Source organism: Cryptomeria japonica, chromosome 5 (genome assembly GCF_030272615.1).
Source record: "Cryptomeria japonica chromosome 5, Sugi_1.0, whole genome shotgun sequence".
Taxonomy (NCBI): domain Eukaryota; kingdom Viridiplantae; phylum Streptophyta; class Pinopsida; order Cupressales; family Cupressaceae; genus Cryptomeria; species Cryptomeria japonica.
Genome location: NC_081409.1, coordinates 403,443,803 through 403,460,613, shown reverse-complemented (window position 1 = coordinate 403,460,613; position 16,811 = coordinate 403,443,803).

Sequence of the window (16,811 nt, the reverse complement as noted above, 5' to 3'; positions counted from 1 at the left end):
ACTCTCCGCCCATATATTTTATCAAGTTGTCATCCTAACATGCTTCAACAACATCTTTAGGTTCAATCTTAGAAATCATACATATTTCTTTAGCAACAATCCTTCTCCTAGTCATCACACCTTTATTTTTGTCACCAATAATCTGAATTTCTGAATGATTCAATTTCACATACCTCAGAGTCTTCTGATTGTTTTGATTCTCAGGTTCTTGAACTTCTTCATTGGCAGTAGCAATATCTGGAGTAAATGTCTCTACCGGATCATTCTGCTTCAAGATCTCAGTCTATGTAGGCTTAGAAACAATATCTTGATCATCAATCTCATATCTACATGCTTTGATCTGCTTCCCATGGCATTCACCAACCTTTACATTTGGACTTTCCACTATCTTCTTCAATCTCTTATTGTAACACCGGTAGGTCTTTCTCTTAGTAGAATATCCCAAGAAGATTCCTTCATCACATCTTGCATCAAACTTTCCTATATCCTCATCTCTTTTGATATAACATTTTCTTCCAAAAACTTTGAAATATCTAACTGTAGGAACATGACCAAACCATAACTCATAAGGAGTCTTATTAGAATCACCATTTATATGCACTTGATTGAATGTGTAAACAACAGTACTAACAACTTCTCTCGAAAAGGTTTGCACAACATTTCCTTCAATCAACATAGTTCTAGCAGCACCCAAAATTGTTTTGTAATTCCTTTCAACAACTCTATTCTGTTGAGGGGTTCTAGGAACAGAAAATTGTCTTCTATTTCCATTCCTTTCACAAAATGTATCAAACTCACCAGATGTGAATTCTCCTCCTTTGTCAGATCTCAAACACTTCAGCTTCAATCCTGTCTTGGTCTCCATCTTTGCTTTGAATATCTTGAATTTCTCCAATGCTTCTAATTTATCACTTAGAAAGGTAACCCATATAATTCTAGAGTAGTCATCAATCAACAACATGAAATACCTGTCACCCTGCATGATTCTCACTCTTGTAGGACCACACAAGTCAGTATGCACATGATCTAATAATCCATTTGATGTATACAACTTACTCTTAAATGAAGTTCTTATTTGCTTTCCCAATTGACATTCTTTACGTACTGGATTACAGGGATTTTCTATCTTAGGCAAATCTCTAACAACTTGAGTAGAACTTATCCTTATCATGTAGTGAAAATTAACATGACACATCCTCCTATGCCACAACCAACTTTCATCTATCTGAGAAATCAAACAACTTTTTTCACCGCCATTCAAGTGAAAGATATTACCTTTTGTCTTAGTCCTTGATGAAATATCTATACTGGAGGCATTCAAAATCTTGTATTTACCATTCTTGAATTGTAAATCATATCCCTTATCAACCATATATCCAACACTTAAAAGATTGTGCTTCAAACCTTCAACATGTAAGACATCATCACTATTATTCTTACCATGAAAAGAGATAAAACCTCTACCATGAATCACACAAGCTATATCATCACCAAATCTCACTATTCCACCATCATACCTCTCCATATTCATAAATTTACTTTTATCACCTGTCATATGATGTGAACAATCACCGTCTATTACCAATTCATCTTTCTCTTCAATCTTAGCAGCCAAAGCTTTCTCCTCAACAATGCAGCTTGTAGGATTCACTGGTAACGAATCATCTTCCTTGATAGCAATAAATACAAATTCATCTTCTGAATTCCCATTCTTAGATTCCTCATCCGTCACACCTTCATCAGTAGCATAATAAAATATCTTTTGATATCTGTACTCCTGGTTAGGTTTATAGGGCTTATCATACTTATCATGCTTATCAAATCTATCATGTCTTTCATTCTTATCATACCTAGACATTCTTTCAAGACATCTAGAACCAAAATGTCCTATCTTATTACAAGAGAAACATTTCAAAGGTAACTTTCCATCATACTTACCAGCTCCCTTAGGCAATCTCTGAGCAATAAGTGCTTCAAGCTCATCCAACTCTTTCTCCCGCTCTTCTATCTCTCTCATTTCTCTTTCATATTTTGAAACCCTAGATTAACTCTCTCTCAGATCATATGTCAGCTTCTCGGATATAGAGGCTTTGAATGTAGTCTCAAATTTACCATGTGATTATTCAAATTCACTCAACTCAAATGCAACTAGCTTGCCAACCAACATATCTCTTGTCACAATAGTCACACTCCAGATCTCATCAATAGCAACAACTTTCGCTTTGTAAGCAGAAGGCAAGGATTTCAACACCTTAGCAACAATCTCATCTTCCTCAAGAATTCCACCGACACATCTGATGTTCATAACAAGTTCATTCACTTTAGCCATAAAGGATGTTATGTTCTCATCTTCTCCCATCTTCAGTGTCTCATATTTTCCTTTCAAACTCTACAACTTAGCAACTTTAACCTGTGCATCTCCTTCATAAAAGGCCTCTAACTTTTTCCAGATCTCATGTGTAGTCTAAAGTCCCATCACATAGTCATCTCTGAATCGGTCAAGGCACTCAACAATGCTTCCTTATCTCTTATGTTATGTTCAACATCCTTGATTTCAATAGCAGTAACCAATCCATTCTGAGGAACATTGTAGACATTCTTTGTGATCTTCCAATAATCTTCTCCAATACACTTTATGTGAACTTTCATCCAGTCCTTCCATACAGTATAATTATTTCCATTAAATCTAGGACTCTCCTTCTTGAACACATAGGTTGCTATTCCAGATCTCCTCAAGCGGTTAAGCTTCTTCCAGAGGATCTAGCTTTGATACCACTTGTTGGCAACAACAAGGAAGAAAAAATGAGAGGGAGGGCGGATCAGTTTTCATTGAAGTAAACAATTTAAGTATTATCTTAGATCTGATCAACTACAACAAAAAGAAAGATAGAAATAATAATAGCAACACACATAAAACCAATATTTTGATGTCAAAAACTCAGTCAAGGGAAAAACCACGGCGGGAACCTACCCACAATGAGATGATACTCTGTAGTAGTATGTGTAAATATTACAATGGGGAATGCACATACATTTAGGCACACTGCCTAGAGCTCATTGCTCAAAATATAATGACTCAGAAGGCTACAACCCTTATGGAAGGTTCACTACCTTACAAAGATATTCATATTACAATCTGGTAAAGATGAACTGCAAAGATAGCATCTGTTAATGCCTGATGACAGTTCCAGTTAAGCTCATTTGTTTTCTTTGCAACATTCTCAGCTCAATACACCACATTGAAAGATAAATTTACTTGTTCGCACATACATCTCTCTCTGATAATGCAGACTCAACACCAAAAAATAAGTTACATGAATATTACATCTATTTTTACAAATCATCAACCTTGACTATAAGGTTGACTAAACCCTTAACACCTAATTATAAAATTATACCACACGATACATAAATCAACCATTGGACCAATACAATTCCATAGACAACATATCATGGACTCGAATAAACTCCTCAAACATGCACCACCACCAAAAATCTTGCCAATATCAATCGCAACATGTTACACCATAAAAATACCACATAACACGAAGAATATCACCAGACCCATAAGATCATCAAGAACACACACAATGATCAATGCAGATCACCAAAACAAATAGAACATGATTAAGAAACACCAACAAGTACGTTAGAACTATCCGCAATAGCTGCACCAATACCACTTAATCAAATCTTCTTTGATCAACACACTAACACTCAAGAACTCTTAACAAGAGAAACTCAGACAAGAAAGATATCTTGCAGAGCATCAAATCATGAACCATCTGAAATGAAGATACACACAAACAACCCAAACACTCCCAAATCTGCAACATGAGATATGATCATACCGGAGCCCAACGGATCAAACACCAGAACACTGCAACATTGAACACTGAAAACTAATCTCCATACCAAAATCCTTAACTCATTCAAATCATCACATAGAATCATGGAATCGATAAAGAATGAAGTATCTCTAGTTGGTTTAGCATAGCAAATAGATAAACCAACCGGATCAACTCATTGCAATCACCAGATCACAAAATAATTCTTTGCAACACCAAAACACAGGAATATGTTGACATCAATGACAACAACATATCCTAGCAACAACAATATCCAACACAGCCATGATGGCATCATCAGGAAACTCTGTAATAAGGGGGTGATCACCTTGAAGTGGAGCATCAGCCAATTGATCAACTATAACTTGCCCTTTGGTTGCTTTTCTGTCCAAATATTCAATGTCAAACTCACTCAGTAACATGACCCATTTTGTTGTGTGTCCTATGACAAAAACCATAGACAACAAGTACTTGAGGGGATCAATCTATGCTATCAATTTGGTCTTGTTGTTGAGCATGTAGTGACATAGTTTCTGAGTACTAAATATTACTATGAGGCAAGCTCTTTTTATGGGAGTATAGTGAGTTCATATCCAACAAGAATGCAACTGATATAATATATTACATGCTCTTTGCCTTTGTCATCTATTTGTGCAAGTAATGCCCGCACTACCACTATAGTTGTTGATATATACAAGAGGAGAGGTTGACCTGGAATAGGTGGCATCAAAACTTGAGGGGAGGATAGATATTCTTTCAATATATCAAAGGCCTTCTGGCATACGCAGTCCCACTTAAACTTGGTGTGCGAATGGATGAAACTTGTTTGCAAGTTGTGCAATGAATCGACAAATTGACTAAAGCTTACCTTACGGGTTGCAGATCTATCTGAGTGTCTTGGAAGGAGACATTTCCATTATTGCTTTGACTTTGGATGGGTCCACTTCTATTCCTCCGGGAGGCACTATGAATCCTAACAGCTTTCCTGATGTGACCCCAAAGACACACTTCTTAGGGTTAAGGCTTAACTTGTATTTCTCAATTTTTTAAAAGATTTTCCTTAGGACAAGAATGTGCTCTTCTCATGTTTCAGACTTTCCTAGGAGATCATCTACATATCTTCCATAATGTTGTGCAATAAGTCATGGAAGATGGTTGTCATTTCTCTTTGATAAGTTTCTCCTACATTCTTTAGTCCAAAAGGCATGACTTGGTAGCAAAAGGTACCCCAAGGTGTAGTAAATACTATCTTGTGTTGATCTTCTTCTGCAATCCTAATCTGATTGTATCCTAACAATCTATCCATTAAGGAGAGAATTTCATGTTCAACTATGATATCTACAATCATGTCTATGTTAGGTAAGGGAAAATTATCTTTTGGACATGCTTTGTTGAGGTCTGTGAAGTTTGTGCAAATCCTGATGCCCCTAGTGGGCTTGCCAACAAGTACAATGTTTGAGACCCACTTAGGATAGTCAATGGGTTTGATGAATCAAACATCCAATATTTTTTGTAATTTTGCTTTTAATGGGAGGGTAACTTGTGGATGCATCTTATGAAGTTTTTGTTTAACTGCTTATCATCTGGTTTGATGGCAAGATTGTGTACTACCAACTCTGGGTTAGGTCCTAGCATTTAGGCATAAGACCAAGCAAAGTTTATTTGTGTCTCTTTGAGGAAACCCATGAAATTTTGTTTTTCTTGATCTGTAAGAGACTTGGCAATGAGCACATTCTTTGTATTATCATCTGTACCGATGTTGACAGTATTTGTTTCTACGTCTAGGAAGGGGGATTTCTCATGATACAGAGGAATCACAATAGGCAAGTCAAGTCCCTCATCTTCTAGCATCTGATCCAAGTTTTCGCTAGAAGATACGTCCTTTAAGTTTAATTTTTTTGAGTCTTAAGGTACCTCAAAGAGGTTTTCACTAGTGGACTTATGCTTTGTCTTTTTATTTTCTTTTTTGCGACTAAGGGAGTTGACTTGAATACCAAATTATGCTTCTAGATTGAGCTAGATTCCATTCACAAATGTGTGATCTTCAAGGTCTCACATAGTAAGTTATGCTAAGAGATCATTGTTATCAACATAGATGTCAAGAATGAGTGGTCCTCGTTGGTCCCAATCAATAATCTTAGGGTGGATGAGTTGAAGTTTTGATGGGGTGGAAGGAGTGATAGGGGTGATGGTGTTAATGTAAGCATCATCAAATATATCATAAAGGTACTTGAAAGGCACTTCACGAAATTCCTCTTTGTCAGAGTCTTCAATTTCAGAGCGAGGGTCTGTTGGAGCACCAGTGATTGTGATCTTAGGCATTGGTGAGTAACCCAAGCCCATATTATTCTTGTACAAAACTGAAGATATGCTTTAGGATACATTTGTTTGGGGATATCTACTAGTGTTTCATCTTCTTCTCAATATAACCAAGAAGTGACATCTATTTACAGGCTCCCTTCATCAAGTGGGCCCCGCTACTAAAAGGTGGTATTCTTGCATTTCATGGTGGGCTTCTTTTGAACTTTGATTTCTTTAGTTTTTCCATGTGACTTAGGAGAGGGTGTAAGTTGACCCACATATAGAGAATTTTGAAGTGTGTACTCTCCACAACCATTGTTAATTATCTTAACCTTGATATCAAGTTCAGATAAAGTGGATGCGATGTTTGATGGATCAAGTGGAGGTGGTGGAGCAAGTGTGTTGAGTGGGAAATGGTAAGGATGTTTCCCTTTAAAAAGTTTGTAATATTGGAAGGGTTGCGGATCAGTCGAGATGGTGATCTCTCTACCATTATAAGGGAATTTTAGGCATTGATGGTAAGTGGATGGAACAACTTGTATGGAATGGATCGATGGGTAGCTGAGGAAAATGTTTTAGGGGAGATCAAGGTCCAATACTTGACATGTAGTTTCCACTATTGCAGAGCCCACTTGAAGGGGTAGTGTTATGGTGCCTTTAGAAACCCTTTTGCATAATCTAGGCCTTTTATTATGATCTTTCTAGATGTATCAACCAAGTCTTCTGAGATTCCCATTTATTTAATCAATTTGTATGTACATAGATTTAGGCCAGATCCATCGTCTTTAAGGACCCTCTTGATTTTATGTTTTTGAACAATAGCCTTAATGTGAAGGGGTTTGTATGGGATGGTTTTGTGGATGGGGCATCCTTGGATGTGAAAATGAGGTGGTGTTGTGCAGCAAGGTTGCCAATGAGGGCTTGGAATTGGGCCAGGTTAATGTTATCCGGGACATGAGGTTCCAAATAGGCTTGCTCAAGGGTCTCTTTGTGAACGAGTGAAGTCTTGAGGAGTCCTAAGATGGAGATTTGTAGGTGTCATACCAAGATGATCAATAATATCATAGTGGTAGGTGGATGGCAAGGGGGATTGTGGCGGACGGGGAGGAGCTCCCTGTATGGTTACTCTCCCTCTACGGGTAGTGATGTTACAATCATTCTAAGAATATGAAGTGGAAGGTGAGGCACCTTGAATGACTATATTTACTTAGGAGGGTATGCTTAATGATTTTAGGGGAGGGGCACTTTGAATGGTAACCTTGGGTCTATGAGGGGGGAAGAAGGGTTAGCTCCTTGAATTGTGATGATGTTGAAGTGGATATCAGCAGGGTCTATGCGGCCTACCAGGGAGTCAAAGCCGAAGACATAATTAGTGTAGTCATAATGGACTTCATGAGATGATGAGCCTTTGTCCTGACCATGCCTGGGAAAGGGATCCTGGTATATCTTAAGTTTTTCATTTGAACTACCAAGCTTAGTGGTGCAACCTCAATATCACCCTAATCAATTAGGTCTTGGATGTAATTATTAAGTTTCATACACTTGCATGTATCATGACCATTGAGTCAATGGTAGTCACAATATTCATTCTCATTATACCATCAGGGTTTTGGTTGATTTGCATCAAAAGGGCGAGTCATTAGAAAGACAATGACACTAGCCTTAACAAGATTTTTGAAGATGACCTCGATGGGTTCTACAAGTGAAGTGTACTTGTGCTAGGTTTGATTGTTAGAATGTGACGTCCGACCTTGGATGGAGACATTGTTGTGAGGTTGGGGCTGGTTGTGAGGGTCAGGTTTAGTGTTGAATACATTATTGGTGGTGGTGGGTTTGGAAGGGATGATCACGGTTTGAATACGCTTGGCATTGGTGACTCCATCTTGATGACATTTTTGTTTTTGGACCAATATTTGGGCTTGTCATTATACGAGGAAGAACCTTTATTAGATTTTTGATAATGTTTTAATGTTCCTTCCTCTAGGAGGGCATTCTCAAAGGCTAGACCTTTCTTGGTGATTTGTTCAAATGTGTCCAAGCATTGACAAGTTAGGGGTTTAGATAGTTCTAGTACCAAGTTATGTTGTAATAGCTCAATTTAGTATGACTTTGGTATGTCCCAAGGAAATTTCTTGATGAGATGTCACTATCTTTGAAGAAAGTTGGCAAAAGTTTCTCCACACCTTTGATTTGTGTTGCATAAGTCCATCATAGAAGCATCATTCTCAATGCTATAATAATAATGGGACACAAACTTCTCTACTAGGTCTGGGAATGACTTGATGGAGCCATGAGGTAGAGCAAAGAACCAAGCGTGGGCATCCCCAATAAGAATTTTATGAGAGTCTTCTAAGGTAAACATCACTATAGGAGCCCTCCTGACAAAGGATGAAGAATTCACGTACATGGTCTTTAGGGTCACCTTTACCTTTGTATTTTTCAAACTTGGGCATTTCAAAACAGGGGGGGTAAGGTGTACTGAAATGTAAGGGTCATACGGGCAAGGACATATTTCTTTGAAAGTGTAAGGTCTCTTGTTAGTCTTGTCTTTGAAATTTTTGATGAGGTCTTTCATGTCTTGAATTTCTTTCATGAGGTCAGGTTGTTGATTTTGGACATTAGGGACAGAATGACCCATATTAGACCCTGGGAGTTGGTTGGACATAGATGAGATACCATCACCACCACCACCACCAATATATTGATAAGTGGAATCAAGAGGTTGTGAGGTGACTTGAGGACATGACCCAGGATCGGTGCTAGCAGGAGATAAGCTAATATTGATGTAGTTGGTCGAGTTGTGAAGAGGTATAGATGATCTTGCAGGATTAGAGATGTTTGGGGGTATAGAAATTAGAGGCAAAGTGGTCGTGGGCATGGAAGTTGCAGGTGGCAGATGACGAAGGGCATCAAGGATGGAGTTGTCTACGAGGTCACCTTTTGGTGGTTTTTCAAGAATAGAATGATCAAAATTAGGGGGCAAGCATGCCCCTTGGGTGATGAGTTGAGCTACGAGCCCATTGGGATTGCATTTAAAGAATCTCTCCATCATCTCCTAATTGTACAGATCATCTATGAAGGATTGCACACGTAGAGAGAGCTCAGGTTGGTCAACGAGTTGCTCCTCTTCTTATCGATCTTGGTCAAAGAGGCAACTAGTGTCAAGAATTTCATTGCCCTTGGTGGCCATTTTTGCTTTTTGTGAGTGAGTCAAGACCATACACGGGTAACCTCAAAGATGGAAGATGAGAAGGATTATGAAATAGATTGAATTTGGGGAGGAAGAGTGATGAAAAGGACTTAGCCAGTTTTTTATTTGATTTGATTAGAATTGGATTAAAATTGGTTTGGATGGTTCTTGGATTAGGATGAAATGAATTGAATGATATCTTAGCCCTTGGATTGGGATCTAGATAGGGAAGGGGCTGCAAAGTGAGGTGAAAACCAAGGTAGGCCAAACTCAAACTTTAGGTTAAGTCCAATCAAGCCTTCTTCTAGTTAGGATAGACTTCATTCCTAAGCAAAATTGGGCAAAGGATTAAGGGTTTTGATAAACCCAAACAATTAGGATTAATTAAGCTATATTATTGAGGTAGATTTTGTCTCAAGAACAAAGCCAATTGTGGATCAATGATGAAAGTCCCAGGTCAAACTTTTGTAGAGTTGCAACCTTGGATCTAGAAGGTGATTGATCGATTGGATTAAGGTTGATGATTTGAAATTTGCGATTGGATTGATTGGTGTGCTAGTCCTTAGAGGTGAAAGATGGAAATGATTGCAAATGAAAAGGTAGGTTGAAGAAAAGAAATGAAAGGAAATGAAGGCTACCTTAGATAGGTAGATGACTAAATAAGTGATTTTGAGGTAGGGCAAGTTGGAAAACAAGATGTGACCACTCCTATTGATGCTTTGGCATAAACCTGATCTTTGATAGAAATCTTGGGTTCTCAAATGTTTCTCATCAAACTCATTATTGTGACCATGTAGGTAATTGTGGAAATGGTGCAAGAAGGTTCAATGTTTTAAAAAGAGCTTGTAGTTGATGTACACAAATTTGTGGGGCTTGAGGATTTATTTATAGCTTGGATTCTTTTTCTTGTCTTGGCAGTAAATGGACTTTTTGGGATGTTTGAGGGATATTGTTTTTTGGTGCATGAGTGAAATTGGTTAAATATTATGGAGGGTGGAATGTGTCTACTCTTGGAAAGAGAAACCAAACAATGAGAAGAATATTATCCAAGGATAATGCTTTATAACAAGCGTGAAAGTGTGGTGGGTCTAGATTAGCCCAATAACAAAATTACTGGTTTGCACAATGAAGATAGTTGAAAACATACAACTTAGGTTGGAAATTGGGAACCATTTAATTGGGTCCCCATGACATAGAAATAGGTCAAACAAGTGGACAAATAGAGAATCTGGTAGCAATGGCTCCACTCCATGATACACACTTCTCAGGCATACTAGATTCTCTTACCCTGAAGATCCGAAGATCTTCTAACAAAGGAATTCTTGTGTCATCTTGAGTGGGTACATGAGGGGTATTTACTGGGTATGATCTGCACTCCTTGAACCATCAAATGTGGGATTAGGGCTACTACAACAAGGTTCTTAGTAATTTTTCAATGGGTCCAGTCAACAATGAATCCATGAAGCAAGCCACTTAAGACTCTAATTGAGCTTATCAGTGTAGATAAGGTCTCCACATACGTTGAAATGACTTAGCACTCTGGCCATTTGACCAAGTTTTATATAGCACCTTGAAAGACACCGCTTGAGATTAGGCCGAGAGTGATGATATCCCCGACGTGTCCCAATTTGAAGAATCCTTGTGGGGTGATGAAATCCCCAATCAAAGATACCCCTCAACTACTAAAACACAAGGTGGATGTTGTCAATCACCTTTATCTTCACCCAAGGTCCATGAAGGCGAGGGGAGAGGATAATAGGTGTGACGATGGGTCCACCCTACAAATGTGCAAGTGCATAAGACATGGCAAACATTGATTCTTTTTAGTCTCACATATATATGTTTTCTACTCTAAATGCAAAAAATAAAATTATACTAGTGGAAAAAAGATAGTCTTTGACAATTGCAAAAACCCAAAGTTAGTAGTCTAATAAATAGTCTTAGACCAACAAGAAAAGATGCAAAACCCAAATTTGATTAATAACCCAAAAATTCTATCTACCTCGATGCAGATGTCAAAGTACAGTCACAAATGTTAACATTTACGTAGACACTGATTTAAGGCCCGAACCTAGAAACCTAAAACAGAATGCGAGAAAATTTTTAATTTTAAAATTTGAAAAAGAGCACAATTTGTATACCCACAGAGATGTCGAAGGGCTTCAACGTAGACATCGAAGTAGGTGTCCTATGGAAAACATTAGTTGAGAAAATTTAAAATTTAAATTTAAAAAAGAAGGTGGGAAATATAGTCAAACAAAGATGTTGTTCTGCAACACAAACGTCGACGTCTACGCAGATGCCAAAGTGCTAATTCCTAAAAAAGATTAGCTAATTAGTCTAAAAATTCCAAAATTACTGTTAAAATCCTGAATGTTATGGACAAAGAAATTACTAAGCTACTTGTTTTTGTACTTTTTAACCTTACATTGTATTTTTTTTTATTTTCAACTGTTTAGAGTGCAAAATAATGCAGAAAGTAAGCAAAAACTAAGAAAAAATGAAGACGTTGATTGAGTTAATCAGAGACGTTGATCTAGGAATCTACAAGAAACAGTCAGTGGGAAAATTCAAATTCTGAATAGAGACATTGTTTTATCATAGCGTGGATGCCGAAACAACTTGTGGAGACGTTGAAGTGAAATCTCAGACGTTGGTCTGCTATCTTGCAAGAAAAATTCTTTAAAAAACACTAAAATGGTTAGCTAAAAGGGACATGGGTCCCACCCTACGTGCTAAAATGGAGATGGGGAAAAGGTGTTGGATGATTCAAATGCATATAATAAACCACAAACATAAATAAACATCAAACATGCAAATGAAATGTTTATACCTTCTCTTCTCCTTTAGATTGAACCTTTGGTGAAGTAAGGTGTGCACCCCTTCCTTATTTGATTGGATTGGTTCTTAAGATGGCATGTGGATTGCTCTCCACTACACAACAACAATTATTTTAATGGAGTGATGGGATGATGGATGAAATTGGATAAATGTGAAATAATTTTGGTAGCATAAGGGTGCTATGGATGATTCTAAAGCCTATTTGGACAACATGAACTTGCACAAAGATCAGATGAATTATGAAGGGAGGAGACTCTTATTTATAGATTGGAGGAGGTCCAAATGAAGGGTCGATATTGATTTGGAATGGCAGGCTAGGATTTAAAGAAGGTGAGAGAGGATTGAGAGGACAAGGTGTGGGGTTCAAGAGATTTGCCATAAAGGCATGTCTTGTCTCCACATCCCACAAGGTACATGGGGAAGAGATCCCCAAGTACATTGGGAAGAGAAAAAGAAATATAAAATTCCTTGGGGGATGAGGAGAGGAATTAAAAATTCCAAGAATAAGGAATCTGTGGGAAGAATAAAGGAAAAAAGGAATTAAAAATTCCTTGGGAAGAGAGGGCATGGGAATGTGCAAAGGATTTGAAATGCTTTGACATGACCAAAGTTGGTGCATTTAAGGTTTGGAAGGTGAGAGGGGAAAGCCATTTATGGCAAAGAGTTGACTTACTCCTAATCTTGGGGATTAGGAATGTGTAAATGATTAAGAGGATTGATTAGGTGGGTTAATGAGAGATTATAATGCAAGTGGGAAAGTTAGAAGGATGAGACACAAGGAGAGAGAATGAGGAGGAATATAAAATTGAGGGATAATGATAAGAATTATTATAGAGGAATTAATTAGGCTAAATGGAGATTAGAAAAAGTGATTTGTAGGAATCACTTTGGTTAGGTTAATTAATTAAAACTAATTAACTAAGTGGTCTTAGAAGAAATAATGGTTATAAATGACTTTACAAAAATGGAAAAATAATTAATTTTTTGATATAAATTAACTATTGGACTATAGTTAATTCAACATGCCTTTAGAGAGAAAAATATGGTGGCAGACTGTCTGGCAAACCTAGGAGTTAATTCCGATTCCCAAATTATTTGGCATGGGGAAGATATTAATATGAACATAAAAGAGCTCCTTAGAAAGGACAAAATTATGGGGAGAGAAGGACCGCATAATCATGATAGGTTATATGAATAATTTATGCTTTGATGGAAAGGTAATGATTACCTGGCAAAGTGATAGAATCCCAATAAAATTTAATATTACTTTGCACACTTTGTGGGTCATCCTTTTCAAAATTTAGAGTAACTACAGGAAAAAAGTGTTGAGTTTGCAGAAGAACAGAGCTGAAAATTCAAATTCGAATATGGGAGGACATTTAAGGAGGGAGGAACCAGACAACATGTCAAGATGGAAGGCAATGCCGAAAGTGTGGGTGAAGCTAGAAAAAGGGTCCCTCACAAGCTTTATGGAGAAGCTGGTTGACTACGACAAAGGTAGGGTTAACCTTGCTGTTTCCAAAATTTCTGAAAATTGGTGTAATGGGTCCTTTAAAATCTATGGGGTAAAGTTCAAATTGGATGCGAGACTCATTGTGACTGTGACTGGTATGCCCCACTCAGGGCTCAATTTTTTTAGAGATCTTAAAGTTTCCAATGACGCGGTTAATCTTTTTTCGCGTAAGGAAAAAGAGAGGGCTAAAATTGGCAAAGCCACAGGGGGTTACTATGAAGCCTCCAACATCAAGAAAATCTAGGGCTGGGTTTTGAATGCCATAATGGAATGTATTACTGTTGAGGGATGCTTTTCCAAAGCCCACACTTACCACTTTATTCTATTAAACCATTTCAGACATGACAAAAGGGTATCCCTGCCCTACTATTTCTTCAGGTCCCTTTCAAGGTCTCTCAATAAACATAGTAAGAATCCCTCGAATCCGGTTCTCCATTATGGGATTTTGCTGCTCATTTATGAGCACTGTAAAACCCTTGTCATGTTGGAAAACAAGAGCTTATACGCTTCTCCAGGGATTGGCAAGAGAAAGCTGGAGGGAGGAGAATCCAGCAAGGAGAAGGCATCCTCTAGCAAAAAAAGTAAGAGTGCCTTTGGGATGGAAGCTCATGAAGAAAAGAAAGATAAAGAGGAAACTAGAAAAGATGGCAGTGAAATGGATACAGATGACTCTGAGGGGGAAGACAACTAGAAAGATGAGGATAGGGGTGCAGAGAATGAAGAAGGTGAGAATGAGTCCGACAATGACAACCCAATCCACAGTGCTAACCCTGGTAATGACAATAGTCAACCTATGGCAGATGTGGAAGACAAGGGTAATGAGGAAAAAGATGTAAATTCTGAGAGAGAGAAGAATAGGGAACCTGAGAAGGATACGACTAAGGATAGTTTAAGTGAGGATAAGGAAAGTTCTGGTAAAGGGTTATTCTTGGATAACCTTAAAAAACTCACTGAGGCCAGATTGGATTATGACAGATGGACATATGAACTTTTGAAGAACCTAGAAAAAAATGGGAAATAGATGGATGAGAAAAGGAAGGATAATGACAGGGATCGGATAAAATGGAAGCAGGATATGGAGGAGAAGGTTAAATCACTTGAAGAAGGGAAGGTGGTGATGAAAAATTTGCTGGGCATTATCCTGAATATCTTGTCTGCTGTCACTAAAAACCTTGAGGATATTGCTAAGGTCCTCGATAATTCCAGCTCTCCTAAATCAGTGGTGGACCTTGACATGGATGAAGATACTATCGAGATTGGTAGTGGTGAAGCTACTCCAGGTGGAGCTGCAAAGAGGACCAGGGAAAGTGTCAAGAAAGTTGCGGCTGCTTCTGCTAAGGATATCCCTAATCTTAGGGAAAGTATCAATGACTTGTATGGGATTAGCAATACCCTGGCTAATGCCTTGAAAAATATTAATTAGTTTCTTCTCGCGGGTCTGACTGGTTTTTGCTGGTTTTTTGGGGCTTTAGCCAGTTTTCTTTGGTTTTTTGTTGGCTTTTTGTTGGTTTGTTCCTTTTGGTTTCTTAAGACTTTTATCTTTTAATATCCTATTGTAAAGGGTTTCGGGGCCCCTTCAAAACCTGTTTTTACCTTAATAAAAAACTATTGGACTATAGTGATAAAATTAATTAAATTAAATTTAATTAATTTTAAGAAGAACATGGGGAATAAGGATAAACATAATTAAATAAATTGATTATGTAGAAAGGCTCAAATTAATTAAATAAATCAATTTAATTAATTTTAGATGTCTACACTTATATTATGTATTTCATGTTTTATCAATCTATCATTTGAATCCTTTAATAGAATATAATTATTCTTTATATTTCATGTTTTATCAATCTATCATTTGTATCCTTTAATAGAATATAATTATTCTTTCATAACTGATCTCTCTTGTGCTTTCATGAAGTGGCTAGGTCTTGGGTGGCCATAAACTTCAACCAATCTTGCATGGTATATAGAATTCTATACCAACTCTTACAAAACTCCCTATTGTTGGAAATCCACTTTGAAAAAATACCACTCATTCAAAAAAAAAGAGAAGTGAAGTTTGAGACTTTACAAGTGATCAAGAAGATGCTAGATATTTCATTAGTGGAAGTCTTGATTTCACTCTTAAAATTTTGGATCCAAATTTTCATGGATCAATGCTTATAGCAACATTAATAGGCCATACAACTGTCCATGGGGAGAACCTTGGATAAATGGTGGGGCTTCTTGCCTATAGAGCCTACATCCTTGGTTCAAACCATACAATTTTAGGGGATGACCCTTTGGTGAAATGGTGGGGCTTCTTGCATGTACTACCTACAACCTAGGTTTAAATCCTGCAGGTTCGTCTCTACCATGTTAACAATGGATCATGTTTGTCCATAGGGAAAACCTTAGAGAAATGGCGGGGCTTCTTGCCTATAGATCCTACATCCCTGGTTCAAACCATACAGTTTTTGGGGATGACCCTTTGGTGAAATGGTGGGGCTTCTTGCCTATAGTTCCTATAACCTAGGTTCAAACCTCACGGGTTCATCTCTACCATGTTAACAATGGAGCATGTTTGTCCATGGGAAGAACCTTGGAGAAATGGTGGGGCTTCTTGATTGTAGAGCCTACATCCTTGGTTCAAACCATACAATTTTTGGTGATGACCCTTTGGTGAAATGGTGGGGCTTCTTTCCTGTAGTTCCTACAACCTAGGTTCAAACCTCGTGGGTTCGTCTCTACCATGTTAAAAATGGAGCATGTTTTTCCATGGGGATAACCTTGGAGAAATGGTGGGGCTTCTTTCCTCTAGTGCCTACAACCTAGGTTCAACTCCTGCGGGTTCATCTCTACCATGTTAACAATGGAGAATGTTTGTCAATGGGGAGAACCTTGGAGAAATGGTGGGGCTTCTTGTGTGTAGAGCCTACATCCTTGGTTCAAACCATACAATTTTATAGGGATGACTCTTTGGTGGAATGGCGGGGCTTCTTGCCTATAGTGCCTACAACCTAGGTTCAAACCCCGTAGGTTTGTCTCTACCATGTTAACAATGGAGCAGGTTTGTCCATGGGGAGAACCTTGGAGAAATGGTGGGGCTTCTTTCCTATAGAGCCTAAATCCTTGGTTC